Source organism: Xenopus laevis, chromosome 9_10L (assembly GCF_017654675.1).
Source record: "Xenopus laevis strain J_2021 chromosome 9_10L, Xenopus_laevis_v10.1, whole genome shotgun sequence".
Classification (NCBI taxonomy): domain Eukaryota; kingdom Metazoa; phylum Chordata; class Amphibia; order Anura; family Pipidae; genus Xenopus; species Xenopus laevis.
The window spans coordinates 397,491-413,315 of NC_054387.1; the positions used below are offsets into that span (position 1 = coordinate 397,491).

Below are 15,825 nucleotides of genomic sequence, written 5' to 3' on the forward strand. Positions count from 1 at the left end.
TGCATGGTTGCTAGGGGGATTTGGACCCTAGCAACCAGATGGCTGAAATTACAAACTGGAGAGATGCTGAATAAAAATTGTCTCAAAATATACCTCTCTGCATCATACGAACAGTTCATTTAAAGGGGAACAACCCCTTGGCCATAGACCATATCTACCTCTATCTACCTCCAAATTCTGTCCTGAGCCAATAGGATATTGAGTCAATAGGTGAACAAGAGGCAATTTATATAGTAATGAAGGCATCAGTCATTCATGTAAATGAACAAGTCTGAACACTTCATTGTTTTCCCAGAGGACCCCCATAACTCCCCCAATGTCTGCCGTATGTGCTGTTGGAGAAAATAGCAAATCTGCTGGACTTTACACACAGGTTTTATATGATTTTATATGGATTTTATATTAACAGAACAAAACACCGCTAGCTTTATGCAGCGCAAACAGAATTCCATCAAGTCAATGCACAAACTTTAACCAGAGCTCAGGTGGGCACAAAGGTCAGGCATTTAGTCTGAGAATCAATGGATGTTTAGAATAAACTATATTTGTGCTTCTATATATATATATATAAGCTATATTTCAGTTTTCACAATCCATTGACTGTAGACTTCAGCAAGCCCATCTGGGGTAAACGTTGCCTTTAAAGCACAATGAAACTAGTAATCCAGTTAGTAAGATGAGTTTATGAAGAGACAGGCTGAACGACTGCAACATGACAATTTGCTAATGGCTCGTGATGAGCGGATTAATCACAATCTAATAAAGGTTCCCATTTTGAAGCATGGAGAAAAGAAACAAATAAAACAACATGATAGCATTGTATGTTTTAAACTGTATGTGTTATATCTCTGATAATCAAATGGAAATGGAGCAGGTCCTTCTGGGAAACTGTATAAAAACAATGTATTTTGGTGATTTCTAAGAAGTGAATTCAGTCGTGGAGGGACATGGAATTGTCTGAAATGCAACGGAAGCTTATTTTACCTGTAACAACTGTATCCTTCCAGCATTGTCACCTGGAGAACATGATGAATGACAGGTATACACACATATCAATGGAAACGTATTGTGCAAGTGACTAAACAAATACCAGATCCACCCCAGGATTTCATATCCATGACAGACAAACAAGTCAATGGAAAAATAAAGCATCTAACTATTGCTCGTTCTGTTTTTTCCTTCTCTTCAGTGACCTACAATTTCTACCTGTCTCTAAACTGTGCATGTGGTTTTTGGGGGTTCCAATTAGAGCTTCTTTATTGTGTATAGTGTTTTTATATTGGGCAGATATCCTTCAATGGATCTTCTATGGCTACAAGTGCAGCTACAAACACCTGCCAGGTTCTACTTTAGCTGAAAATGTGTTAATTGGAAGAAACTTAAAGGGCTTGTTCACCTTTCAAACTATTTTTTCAGTTCAGTTGTTTTCAAATTATTCACCATAAACAATTGGTTTTTTTTAATAGCTTTCCATTTTTTACTGTTTTCCTAAAATGTAAGTTTCATGTTTGTGTCTCTGGTGTTGTAGTCTGTCAGCTCAGTGATCCAGAAGCATCTGAACTGTTACAATTTTACTACAATTAGTTGATCCATTTCTCAGCAGTCTATGTGGAATATTAGTAACTATTGTATCAAAACATCTGCCTTTAAAGGGGTTGTTCACCTTTAAGCAAATCGATCACCAGAAATAACGACTTTTTACAATTCTTTCTATTTTCTATTTGTGACTGTTTTTCTAATATTGAAGTGTAAAGTGTCATTTTGCACCTCCTGAAGCAGCTCTGGGAGAGGGTCGCCGACCCTGTAAACTGTTCTAAATGGATCCATTTAGTTGATACATTTGTTATCTTTGTCCCTGCTGAGCAGAATCTCTGAGTTTCATTACAGGCAGCTGTTTATTTAATACAATAGTTACTAATACTCCAGAGATGCTGCTGAGAAATGGATCAACTCAATGTTGTAAAATTGTATCTGCACGTGAATTACTGAGCTGTCAGACTCAAACATCACAGACACAAACATTACACTTTACACTTAGATTTTGGAAAAACAGTAAAAAATAAAAGATGGAAAGTAACTGAAAAAAGTCTTTATTATTATTTTTTTTTTAAGTGCCTTTTTGTGATATGTATTAGCTAGAGCCACGTCGTCTCGTCTCACTGTATATTCGTATACTGCTGAGATGACAATAAAGTTTACTTTGACTTATTTCTGGGGAACAATCTGAAAACAACTGAAAAAAAGTGTTTGGAAGGTGAACATCCCCTTTAATGAAACTCAGGGATTTCTGTTGCTCTAACAAATAAAAAAAACAAACAAATACAAAAAGTATTGTAGAAGTGATACCTAATATCAATAGAAATGTTAGCCAATATAGGCATCACTTCTACAATACTTTTTGTATTTGTTTTGGTCTTTTTGCTACTGGCTTAAATGGAACCACAGTTTTTGTTTGGTGATCTTTCTGAAACCAACTGAACTGAAAATGGAAAAAATGAAACAACAACAACCCTGATCTGTAACATGTTCATGTAATTTGAGTGTTTTACCTGTGGTGATTCTCTTTGATTAGCTACAGTATATTTTTTGGTTTTAATGACATGTTGCCAATCCCTTTGCAGCTGGTTATGGCCGAAGGCAACTGATACGGGACCTGTCCCTATGAGCCAACTGGTGGAATATGGCACAGAGTATGGCCACCTTTCTTTTTGCCCCATTCATTTGGGCATGTGTGCAACATGAGGCATTTACACTCACACAACTGGGAGCACCAGAAACTCCTCTTTTACTTTTACTGGAATGAGGAGTATGGGGTGAAACTTCGTGCCTTCTGGTTGCAATTTTACCAGCTTAACCAGAAAGATAACTGCAGGAAAGCCAGAAATTTTCAATAGAAATGGTGACAACCTGTGATGTAACGTTTGTGCTTTAAACCTCAAAGACAAAGCAAGACAACACTCACTATATATATATATTATACAATTATCTGGGTGAGTTTTATTCATTTTAAGAGAGTTTTACCTAATTCCATGTCATTAGAAAGGTGGGACTAGTAATGTAGAAAAATAATAAAAAAAAGATTAAAGGTGGGACTAAACGTGACCTACCAATGGGAATCCCCTATACTTTATATTGTGGCCACCTTCAATGGGCCAATATCCCAGTAAATAGAAATACCCAACCAACATGCAGTTTTGTTTGGCCACTGAACACAAAGGAAAGGCATACATTTCTTTAGACAGTGGAGGTCCAGATAAAAGATGGCTAAACAAAGAGATAACAGCCTTCTGCTTTCAAATTAAAACATGTTAAAAGAACCAGGAACAGCAAACAAATGGGAGGTTTTTGTATTGATTTAAATACAAGGTGTCCTGCTTATTTGCTTCAGTTTATATGAAAAGCTAGAAATGATCCTGAATACAATGGCAGTGATACGTGACACACTGATATTATAACACAATCATTAGAAGGGATACAGTGACCCAGGACGTGTGCTATTGTTTCTGCTTTACGCTCTATAAATTATAAATGGCAACCCACAGGCCTAACCCTCATTCCTACTGTATCGTATTCGGACCTTGTTTCACCAAAATGAACACTTGCAGATATTCGGGCAATACCTAACAAATGGCAAAAGACGAGCAGCAAAGTGAAATAAAAGGGCAATTCCTTTACTCCCCTGTCACAATAGGGAAGTCATGTGATGTCATAATAAACAACCCCCTACCAGGAAGTCTTGGGAAACCTCATTCTTCATCTCTCCAGATTCAACATATATTTTGTACAGTTCCCTTCTTTGGATCCGTTATCCAGACTGTTACAATTCAGAACTATATTGTCTGTTTGTTCTGCTATACGATAGTTATCAATGACGGGTTTTACATGACATTTACGTGATCTGTGGAAATTCTGACCGACAACATAAATATTAAAAGGAAAAAAAAACTGTGAAATTGAAAGAGGGATCAATATTTTTTTAAGGGAGGAAAAAACAGACCAATCATTTTCAATCTTTTCTTTCTAGGAAAGAATTGATCTGAATTTCCTCTAATGCCAATATTGCAGCCACAAGAGGGTTTGATCACATGACATCAAGAGCAAACCATCAATACTGGGCTGTCTGTCCCACTATGGCTGATCCTCTATGGTCTCTGTCCCTCTATGGTCTCTGCCCCTCTATGATAACTGCCCCTCTATGATCACTGCCCCTCTATGATCACTGCTCCTCTCTGGTCTCTGTCCCTCTATGGTCTCTGCCCCTCTATGGTCTATGTCGCTCTATGGTCTCTGTCCTATGAATGGTGACAGACACTAGGTGAGAGAGAGGCTGTTGGGAGTGTGGCAGCAGTGTTAGCGGCCATATTGTGCGGCCAGTGACAGCAGTAGCAGCATCAGGTGACGAGTAGAAGACATATGATTGGAGGAGGCAAAGACTGAAGAGGTGAGAGATGTGAGTAGAGATGTGAGTAGAAATGTGAGGATCAGACACTGATACTGTGAGGCCAATATTCACTACACGTCCCTAGATCTGCGGTGATTAAATTGTGAGACAAACAAAAGGCGCAGCCCCTGTAACTGGTCTAGAACCAAATGGAAATGTCATGTGAGTCTCCACATTCACAGCTGACTTTACCCGGGGCCATTGTCATGAATTGGCGGCGGATAATCATAGAAAGCCTTACCTTGACGCTCTTCTCTTCACAATCAGCTGCTTCTTTCCACCGCTCCAGCCTGGAACTCCACCCCCTGACGTCACTGACACTCCCATCTGCCGCCTCGTCGCCATCTTTGTTATTGGCATATTCCCAGCACCATACATTGGGTTTTTTTCTCGAATGCCCGCCTTTAAAATGGCTCCTATCAAATCACATGATGAAGTGTTATTGTCCCTGAGGATAGAGGCTTGGAATGGCGCATTAAGCTGCTGGGGGTAGGGATGGATTCCTGCTGCACATTGTTCTACATAGAATAGAATCTGGTAAATAATAGACACCAGCAGACAGTACATAAAACACATCCACCTCCCAACTGTCCCTTTTTCGGAGGGACAGTCCCTCTTTTGACAGCTCAACCCGCAGTCCCTCATTTGTACTGGAAAGTCCCTCTTTTCTCTGCACTGAACAGCCAGAAAAAGAAACAAAGTTTCTAACTTAATTGGCTATTAGCAGAGAGCCCAGAACAGCTAACAGGTGCAAATAAGATACTTTGTAACAATTTTGAGACACAAAAACACAGTTTAGATAAGGAGAAATATTTTCAAACTTTCATAACCTGCCAAATTTTGTAAAACGAACATGGTAATTAGGGGGTGTGGCCACAGAAAGGGGTGTGGTCAAAAAATTGCTGCGCTACGTGCGGAAAAAAATTTTTTGTACCTCTTTTTACTTCCAAAATGTTGGGAGGTATGCACATTCAGTCAATATTAAATATATTGTTCAGCAGAAATCCTCTATAAACCTCAATTGTTTTTATTCTTACCCTTTATTTTACTCGTCTGAAACTTGAGGAGGAGGGGGTTCAGGATGGTGATGGAATGGCTGGTAATTGTGAGGGACCCCTAAAACAACAACAACTCCACATTGACCCCAATATCCCAAAACCAATGCAAAACCCTAGTGATGAATCATTGTCCCAAAAGCTGCAGCACAGGCCTGACAAAGACTCTCACTTTGTCTTCCCAGAAACCTGTAGGGGGCCATAGACGCACCAATAAGATCATATAAAACTCATTTTAGTACCATATGTATGGTGGTTAACGAGTCACAGATATCGCCATTAGACTTGGATAAAGGCCCCCATACCCAGGCTGATAAAAGCTGGTCACAGACTGAGTCAGCAGCTTATTGGCCCGTGTGGGGCTTTCCCATGGGTGTCACTGATCAATATCTGCTCCAAAGTCCACCAGATGTCAATCGGGCAGCGCAAAAATCCCGCCGGTCCCGCAATTCGCCCGCCCATGTTGCCTCCATTCTGATCCGATCGTTGGGCATAGGGTTATCACATTTTCTGGAAAAAGATACCAACCTTCCTATATTTTGATGGGTTTTCCCTATAAATAACATTGGCATCAAGCAACATTTTTACCGGCCACGTGGCAACCCTAGGGCCCACAATCGGATCAGCCCAATATTGCCCTGCTCAATGTGGGCATATCGGGGAGAGATCCGCTCATTTGGTGATATCGATCTCCCTGTGTATGGCCACCTTAAGGGTAGGGACACACTGGGCGATTTGGGGAGTTTTAGTCGCCTGGCGACTAATCGCCGCGACTTTTCTCCCCGAATGCCTCCCCTCGCTCTGCGCCTGGCTAAAATGAAAAATCGCCTGCGCTAATCACACGCGGCAATTCGTTTTCCGAAGTCGCCCGAAGTTTCCTCGTGAGGCAACTTCGGGCGACTTCGGAAAACGAATCGCCGTGTGTGATTAGCGCCGGCGACTTTTCATTTTATCCAGGCGCAGAGTGAGGGGAGGCATTCCGGAAGAAAAGTCGCTGCGATTAGTCGCCAGGCGACTAAATCTCCCCAAATCGCCCAGTGTGTCCCTACCCTAACGGTGAGGCTGGCTGGCAACGTCTGATTGGGATCCTTTGAAGGCACCTGAACATGGGCCATTGTTAGTGCTCAATGATCAGATTCAGGTAGATTTGTATTGTTACTATATCTGACCATTCAGCTCTACACGTGTGTATTGAAACTAATGATTTTTCCTATATAAACATCTTTTCCAGGAAAGATTGTAACTGTAATGTCTATGGCCACATACAAGCGCTTTCTGCCACAACAAGTCTCCCCATGTGAGTGAGCCCCAGTGTGGTTGCTGCACCCCCAGAAGTTACACAAAATACAGCACATAACCCACCTGGCAATCCCTGAGTACCCTCAAATGAAATCATACAACCCCAGTAGATATGTTATTTGTATTTGTTGTGGAAGATACAGGGTAAGACAAACTGGCACTCACACTTGCACTCATCATTTATTGATATATCACCAGCACGTTACACCATATCTTAATGGAGGTTATAGTTATTGACTGACACACAAATAGGGTCACATACACACGCACCACATTCACCCTGTGACCCACATGAGGAGTGATCTAGAGGGAGCTGGGGGTCCTGCATGAAGGTCTGACCAGTAAATAGTCTGCAGACAAGGAGCAGTTCATTTGCAGAGCTGTGACACTTTTCTCACTCGGCAACTACATGAAGGTGTGAGGTTGGTCAACTGTGTAAACGACACCAGCTAGAAAATAATCACTCATATAAACGCAGGTATTTGGGATTTAGTGTAGGGAAACTCTAGCACTCCAAATAAAATAACAGTAACTAAAGCATTACTAAAACCACTTAGATGATATTCCTGTATAGTACAAATTGCTGCGTGTGGTTCCGCAATGGTGACTCCTCTGGAGATGAAACAAAGGATATTTTGTCACTCCCTGTACCTGAGATTATTTGCAGAGACAAAATGTCCTGTCATTGCCCTCAGGGCTCTTACACACGGTGACTCTTCATGGGTCTTTCATGCTCCAACTGCAGGGGCCCCCAGGAAGAAACACAGGCCCTAATTTAATCCCTTAATATTGAATATTGTGAAGTAAGACGTCACCACAGTCCTCTAGAGTAAAATTCCACCACTCTACATTCTATGGGATTTATCAGAAGATGAACTTTCACCTTCACCCATTGATAAATGAATTGTTTTAAAAATGTAAATTTCACTATGGCAATCTCTATCTAACATCACTGTTTAATAAATATAGCCCTTAGAGTCTGCTTCATTCTTGTGCATAATATTGGGGTGAAGAAACAGAAGTGTCCCTTGGAATATCATTGTTTATGGCTCTGCACTTTAGTTCCAAGTGATATTAAAGGAAAACTATACCCCCAAAATGAACACTTAAGCAACAGATAGTTCATATGATATTAAGTGGCATATTAAAGAATCTTACCAAACTGGAATATATATTTAAGTAAATATTGCCCTTTTACATCTCTTGCCTTGAGCCACCATTTCGTGATGGTCTGTGTGCTGCCTCAGAGATCAGCTGACCAGAAATACTGCAGCTCTAACTGTAACAGGAAGAGATCAGCTGACCAGAAATACCGCAGCTCTAACTGTAACAGGAAGAAGTGAGGAAGCAAAAGACACAACTCTGTCTGTTAATTGGCTCATGTGACCTAACATATATGGTTTGTTGGTATGTTTGTGAGTACAGTGAATCGTACGATCCCAGGGGGCGGCCCTTATTTTTTTAAAATGGCAATTTTCTATTTATGATTACCCAATGGCACAGACTACTAGAAAAGTATATTATTATGAAAATGGTTTATTTACATGAAGCAGGGTTTTACATATGAGCTGTTTTATGCAATGGGTTTTCCTTTAACATTCCCCCAGGCTCTTCCCAAACCAGCCAGAGAATATGCCTCATAGAAACTTAGTTAATTAATGCAACACACATAATGAATTTGTAAGCCTTATCTTTTTCTGTAAGTGAATTAATACCACCTTTAATGGCATATATATATATATATACACAATACACAGAAACATTTAAAGTTTCACCCGGCTGCATAACAACTATTTATCTTACCTGTATGTATCTATTCATTAAGCGGAAAGTCACATGAGTGAAAAAGGGATACTATTAAAAGGGGGAACCTTTTTCCCATTCTTATTAAAGACGGTTATTGGAAACCATAAATAAATATGTGTTGCACAAAGTAATCTTAACATATTGGCTTGAGCCTTCAAGGGGCGGTGTAACATTTGGCAGCAGCCCTCTACAAACTGCATTCATGGCATTTCATGCTAATAGTTCACACATATCTCTGCAAAAAGAATACTTTCATTTGTACCCAGTCTGAGGTGCTAATTATTTCTGTGGACTCCCCGTGTAAGTCAATAAATCCAAATGAACTGCTCTAAAAAAAACTTTGCGCCCAATATTATAGCTATTGGGTCAATGCTATTTCATTTAGCTAGAAGAGATTCATTCTGTTTGTTTGTCCTACACTTTTAATAAAACAATAGAAGCGAGAAACTCATTGGGGTAAATTTATCAAAGAGTGAAGTTCCGCCACTAGAGTGAAATTCCGCAGCTCTCAATTCATTTCTATGGGATTTTGAAAGGCGTATTTATCAATGGGTAAAAGTGGAAGTTCACCCTTTGATAAATACGCCTTTAAAAATCCCATAGAAATGAATGGGGAGTGGCGGCATTTCACTCTAGTGGCGGAACTTCACTATTAACTTCACTCTTTGATAAATATACCCCTTTCAGTTGGGTAGGAGGTCAGTGTAGTACAGTCATGGCTGCCTCAGGGGTAGTGTAAGTGTAGAGAGGGCACTTGTGCTCTCCTGCCCTAAGGGAACTGAATATCTATTTAAAAAACTGGATATTCTGCTCTTAAAGTTACCGGGGTGGCATTCTGACCTTTCCTGTAAAGTGTCTGCTGAGACAAGATTCTCTCTGTGCCTCAACCTGTATGACTGCCTTTGCCTGACTCGCTACTACTCCACATTATTAATTGCTCAAAGTGTCTGTTTCTTCTACCTTTTTACTTCCACATAATTAGTCCATTTAATAATAAAGTCAGTTTGTGTACTAAACATTATACTATGCAGTTGAATGTGGTAAGGATCAGGTAATGAGCAGAACAGATATTGCCATATACTTGTCTTGCTTATTTGTAATGTGCTCACTGTATATATTACCAATAAAAGTTCATAATGATTGATAATGTTCATTAAAGCAACACCTGGCTCCCCGAGAGGACATTTAGGGGCCGATTCACTAACTTCGAGTGAAGGATTCAAAGTAAAAAAACTTTGAATTTCGAAGTGTTTTTGGGCTACTTCGACCATCGAATGGGCTACTACGACCTTCGACTACAACTTCCAATCGAAGGAATCGAACTTAAAATCGTTCGACTATTCGACCATTCGATAGTCGAAGTACTGTCTCTTTAAGAAAAAACTTCAACCCCCTAGTTCGCCACCTAAAAGCTACCGAACTCATTGTAAGTCTACAGGGAAGGTCCCCATAGGCTTTCCTAACTTTTTTTGATCGAAGGATAATCCTTCGATCGTTGGATTTAAATCCTTCGAATCGAACGATTCGTTCGATCACACTATTTGCGCTAAAAACCTTCGACTTCGATATTCGAAGTCGAAGGATTTTAATTCCCAGTCGAATATCGAGGGTTAATTAACCCTCGATATTCGACCCTTTGTGAATCGGCCCCTTAGTATCGAAGAACAAAACCAAAAGTGTGAGTTCCTCCAAAAATTGATCAAGCAGCAAGTAAATAAGATACAAAAAAGTTTATTAGGACATGTTTAGTGCCTGTTGGTATTCATAGGCTGTATAAGCAATTAATGTAAATGAACATTCACCCTTGGACTGGGGTGAACTGGGAGTATGTCCTCCTGTTTCATATTCTATTTCTTGAAACTGCAGTGACTTTAGTAGTGCTTATATAGGCTGGACCCACCATTTCTTTTTGTAGACATTTAGAGCTATTTTATGATTGAACAAGTCATGCTATAGCTAAAGTTCGTAATGATCGTGATTTTTGACGTTTATTATTATTATTATTAACATGTATTTATATAGCGCCAACATATTGCGTAGCACTGTAAAGTAAATGTGATTATACAACTACATCACATGAATTACATACATAGAATATATGGAGTAACAAACATCACAATCAATACCGGCACAAAGGGTGAGGAAGGCCCTATGCAGAAAGAGCTTACACTCTAAAGGGAAGGGAGTAATACACAAGGTGTGGGAGTGGGCAAGATCGAATTAAGTGGGTGAGAAATGTGGTACTGTATGTGGTGTTGCGTTTGGTAGTTAAGCAGAGTGAGGGGAGGCTTCTCGAAAGAAGTGCGTTTTCAGAGATTTCTTGAAAGCAGAAAGGTTGGGAGAAAGTGGGACAGACGGTGGGAGAGCGTTCCAGAGGAGGGGTGCAGCCCTTGCAAAGTCTTGAATGTGAGCATGTGAGGAGGTAATGAGAGAAGAGTTGAGTAGCAGGTCAGTAGAGGAGCGTAGTAAGTGGTTGGGTGATTATATAGAGATGAGTTCAGAGATGTAGGGTGGGGCAGAGTTATGAAGTGCTTTGAATGTCAGGGTCATTAATTTGAATTTGATTCTGAAAGGTAACAGAAGCCAGTGCAGGGATTGACAGAATGGCGAGGCAGAGGAGGAGCGGTTTATGCTGAACTCAGGGGTTTTCACTTGTGTAAAATCCACACAAAGGAGTCTACATATATTCAGTGTATAGCAGGTCAATATACAGGAAATAGGGTTCAGATAAAACCAGAAATATTGACCCTAACCCTAATACTGAAAGCTTACTGAAGAACAGGGCAGATGTGAAACAATTGTGCACATATCAGTGATGTACCACATATATTAACCCTACTCATAGTTCTTTTGTGTCAGCTTGTGAAGCTTTATAAAACATCAGACTTAGATTTAAAGTAGATTATAGACCTTTAAATCAGTCACAAGGGTCATTTACCAACACAGTGCAAAGAGCAAGTTTTGGACACAAATCACCTTTGGTTTTTTTATGACGCAGTCGCCATAATTCCAGCGTAACTGCGGAACTTAAAACCGCAGCAGTTGTGTCTGAAGTTCCAAAACACAACTGGGTGCGTTAGCCAATCAGAAGCCAGCTGTTGCACCCAGTCACAAGTTGTGATTGTTTTAGCAAGTCTGCTGCATTTCTCCTTTTATATCATCATTTTCCTGAATGTCCCCCCCCGCTCTGTCCTGTCTCCCCTCTTCCTATTCGCCCGTAAACACTGAACAGATGCGAAACGGTGATGAAACGTTTATGACTTTGAAGCTGGAGCTCAGGGCGGCTGCACAATTGCTTCATTTATCCACCCTGTCCTGTGTTTGCTCAGAAGGGAATTGAAACATGTTGGAATGGTGGAAGGGTTACACTAAATATAGATAAAGGGCAGGGTTTAATCAGGGTCTGAGTATCCACATTATATACAGGCGATGTTTTCCCTCCTGTGCAATAGTTAATGACTGCACTTGAACAAAATCACTAGAAAAAAATATAATAAAAACATCTAAAATTGGGAGGAGGGTCTGTATAACAACGATTGAGAAGAATTGGACTTTTTTGGGGAAGTCATTAAAGTTTGTGACACAGAAGGTGCCGGATACAAGGATTATAATTGTGATAATTGAGGTCACAGCTTTTGCCAATTGTTTTCTGCAGGTTCCAGTTCCTCTGACATGAACACAATGGCGTAATGGAGTCAATCAGATCAGCCCCAGAGGACGCAGGCGAATTGTTTATAAAGAGAAAAACAAGCGTTATTTACGTGATTGCTATTAACTATCTGCTACCCAAGGGAGATGCAACAGGTACATTATATAAACAATGGAAAGAGGGTTGTTAGAAATAACAAGTCCAATGATGATGGATTCTACATTCAAGGGTCAAATAGAGGCGTCAGAATACTTGCCTTGTGTATAATGCTGTTCTACAGCAGCTCTATGAAGCCAATCCACATAACAAAGTGTGTAATATGCCACTCACCCATGCAGCTGACACTCAGAGGCAGAAATAGAACAAAAACCCCTATGGTCCACTGGTCCCCTGCACCTTGGGCCACACTCCTTGCCAGTTTATATCCACAGAGTCCTGTTAGTAGGTCTCATTGGGGGCCTGTAATCACATCCCAGTTCCACACCAGTAGTTCTGACATTGATCAGAGGGTACGGGGCAGTACAAAGGGTACAGCAAAAATCCTATTTTGGAATGATTTAGCATTTATGCTGTAAACAAAAACTGTAAATGGCATCTAAAAAACCTATTGTGAGGCTGCAATTTTATTTTTAATGGTATTCTTTAGTAGTGTCACTTTGGGGGTCCCTTCCCCTCTGGATCTGGTTTCTCTATGGTTACCGCCAGTGATGCACCGAATCCAGGATTCGGTTTGGGATTCGCCCTTTTTCAGCATTATTTGGAATCAGCCAAATCCTTCTGCCCGGGCCAAACCGAATCCAAATCATAATTTGCATATTCAAATTAGGGGTGGGAGGGAAACCACGTGACTTTTTGTCACAAAACAAGGAATTAAAAAATGTTTTCCCCTTCCCACCCCTAATTTGCATATGCTTTGGTTGGGTATTCGGCCGAATGTTTGGCGAAGGATTCAGGGGTTCAGTTGAATCCAAAATAGAGGATTTGGTGCATCCCTAGTTACTGCATTGTTGTTCTTTATTACTTAATCTTTCTGTTCAGGTCATTTCCTATTCATCTTCTTGTCAGTAAATCAAATAGCTGCTGAAATTCCAAACTGGAGAGTTTCATGCTGCAACAATACCTGCTCCGTTGCATTAGATGGAATCAGCGCATGTAAAAGACATTGCAATCCTGGGTCATTGCCTCCTTCCTCTGTTTTCTCTCCGTGTCCTTCCAAAAGAGGTGCAGCGTATCTGCATCTAACAGATGGGGGGCACACGTGACTCTCTCTCTCTCTGAACTGGACTTGGAGAACCTTTGGTTTGATTGCATCCAATTTACACTGAAGTGCTAGAGAGATTGCATCAGGTGCAAGACTCCAACATGCTATGAGGCCTATAGCGTATCCCTCACTGGAATAAGTGAGCCGGAGGAGAGCGCCTGATTTTACCAGTTCAACCTCTCACTTAGTTTAATAGCAATGTTTAGTCTGTGACAGGAGGATTGCATAAAGCTACATAAGATGCAATACACCCCCTTTTCCATAGACCTTGAGCTTTAAGCATTGGGGAAGCTTTGGTCCAGCATAAACAGGGATGGAATCTCAAATCAATACTATTTGGAAAACTTTCAGAAGTAAAACGTGCTGGCTTGGCACTGCTGATATATGTTTTAATAAATTGTCCACTTACAGTCCCTTTACAGTTGACATGAAATGGTCACAGATATAATTTAGGGACCTGTATGATGAAAGGCAGCTTGCAAACATGTTTGGGGTATTATTCTAAGCTCGACAGGGAATCATCAGAGAAATGGCGGAATTCCCAGCTTTAAAGAAACAATGTACAGGAAATGGGAATGTTGACTCATTAAACTTCGTTGTTGCCAAACTATTTTTTTTCATGGCAGAAATGAAGAAGAATGTACATGAATCAGGCCTGTGATTGTCATTAATTACCACTTCATTCAGAGCTGAAGCCTGTTCCAAACTACAGTACCATCAAAAGAAACCCACTTATTGTGCTTTCTACTTTATCTTAAAGGGATCCTGTCATCGGAAAACATGTTTTTTTTTTAAAACGCATCAGTTAATAGTGCTACTCCAGGAGAATTCTGCACTGAAATCCATTTCTCAAAAGAGCAAACAGATTTTTTTATATTCAATTTTGAAATCTGACATGGGGCTAGATATTTTGGCAATTTCCCAGCTGCCCCAAGTCATGTGACTTGTGCCTGCACTTTAGGAGAGAAATGCTTTCTGGCAGGCTGCTGTTTTTCCTTCTCAATGTAACTGAATGTGTCTCAGTGGGACATGGGATTTTACTATTGAGTGCTGTTCTTAGATCTACCAGGCAGGTGGTCTTGTGTTAGGGAGCTGCTATCTGGTTACCTTCCCATTGTTCTTTTGTTTGGCTGCTGGGGGGAAAAAGAGAGGGGGTGATATCACTCTAACTCTCAGTACAGCAGTAAAGAGTGATTGAAGTTTATCAGAGCACAAGTCACATGACTGGGGGCAGCTGGGAAATTGACAATATGTCTAGCCCCATGTCAGATTTCAAAATTGAATATAAAAAAATCTGTTTGCTCTTTTGAGAAATGGATTTCAGTGCAGAATTCTGCTGGAGCAGCACTATTAACTGATTCATTTTGAAAAAAATTTTTTCCCATGACAGTATCCCTTCTTTTATTCCAGCCGCAAGTTCTATCCGAGAAAGGGCACAAAGTGAACCTGCCCAGACACCTGTATATCCACAAATAATAACCTTACTTACATAATCATATGGCAAGGCTATTGTGTGAGGATATAGTAACATAATAAACGCTCAGGTCCAAATACATTACTGGAGTTCACTATATGGCTTTTCTCCACTCCTCTCAGTGTAGGCCATGGGCTTATGTTTCTAATCTCCCCACAATGTTTGTTTAAATTTCAATACTTGCCTTTGGTATTGGAATATTTCCTAATAATTTCTATTCTTTTCTTCTTCTTCAACAACTTTGTTACTTTAAAACATGTATCACATTGCAGCCATATCATTTTAGTGGTTTTAATACCATCACCTTTTGTTTCTGGCTCTGCCCAGACGCTTCTTGCAGCCGCATTCCAACGTGTAGTTCTTTTTGGAATTTGGTTCAGGAGGATTATCAGAAAGAATCTCCTTAGAAACCCATAAATCTCCCTTATCTCCCCGTACTGCAAACACAAGTCTGCCCTGAGATTCCACTTCATAAGGTGGAATCTAGGAGTAAACATGTATTACTTCATCCTTTTCCTTCTGTTAACCCTGTGTAGAAAGGCTTTTCTTGTTGCTCCAAGCACTCCCAGCCCTTGTCTTAATCTTATATTCTGTACTGTGCACATTGCACTTGTTATCATTTTAGCTAAAAAGAATATCTGAACATTAAATCGTTTCTTGTGGTTGAAATCGATGCATTGTCTGCTCTGTATTACGCATTATTTTGGGTTTAAACCTTAAAAAACGAATATTGCTGTATAAAACTACCATATACACTGTGTTTGGGGATATGAATGGATCATATACACGAACCTTTCCAATCGTTCCGTTTGTTTGGACCCACTGCCTGGTAAACTCGAG

At 40.3% G+C, this 15,825-nt stretch overlaps 1 protein-coding gene across 7 annotated transcripts in view; it reads right to left on the minus strand.

The window, feature by feature from the left end:
• Positions 1 to 4,831, minus strand: part of atp6v0a1.L (ATPase, H+ transporting, lysosomal V0 subunit a1 L homeolog) — a 39,470-nt gene extending 34,639 nt beyond the window's left edge. For 6 of the 7 annotated variants that reach the window (XR_005964229.1, XM_018234078.2, XM_018234077.2 and 3 more), the window contains exon 1: positions 4,683 to 4,831. The gene's annotated coding sequence lies outside the window, so the exon portion shown is untranslated. Of the gene's footprint in view, positions 1 to 3,727; positions 3,989 to 4,682 lie in introns of those variants that run through there. The other variant, XM_018234075.2, reaches the window with a different exon arrangement.
• Positions 4,832 to 15,825: the final 10,994 nt, after the last annotated feature.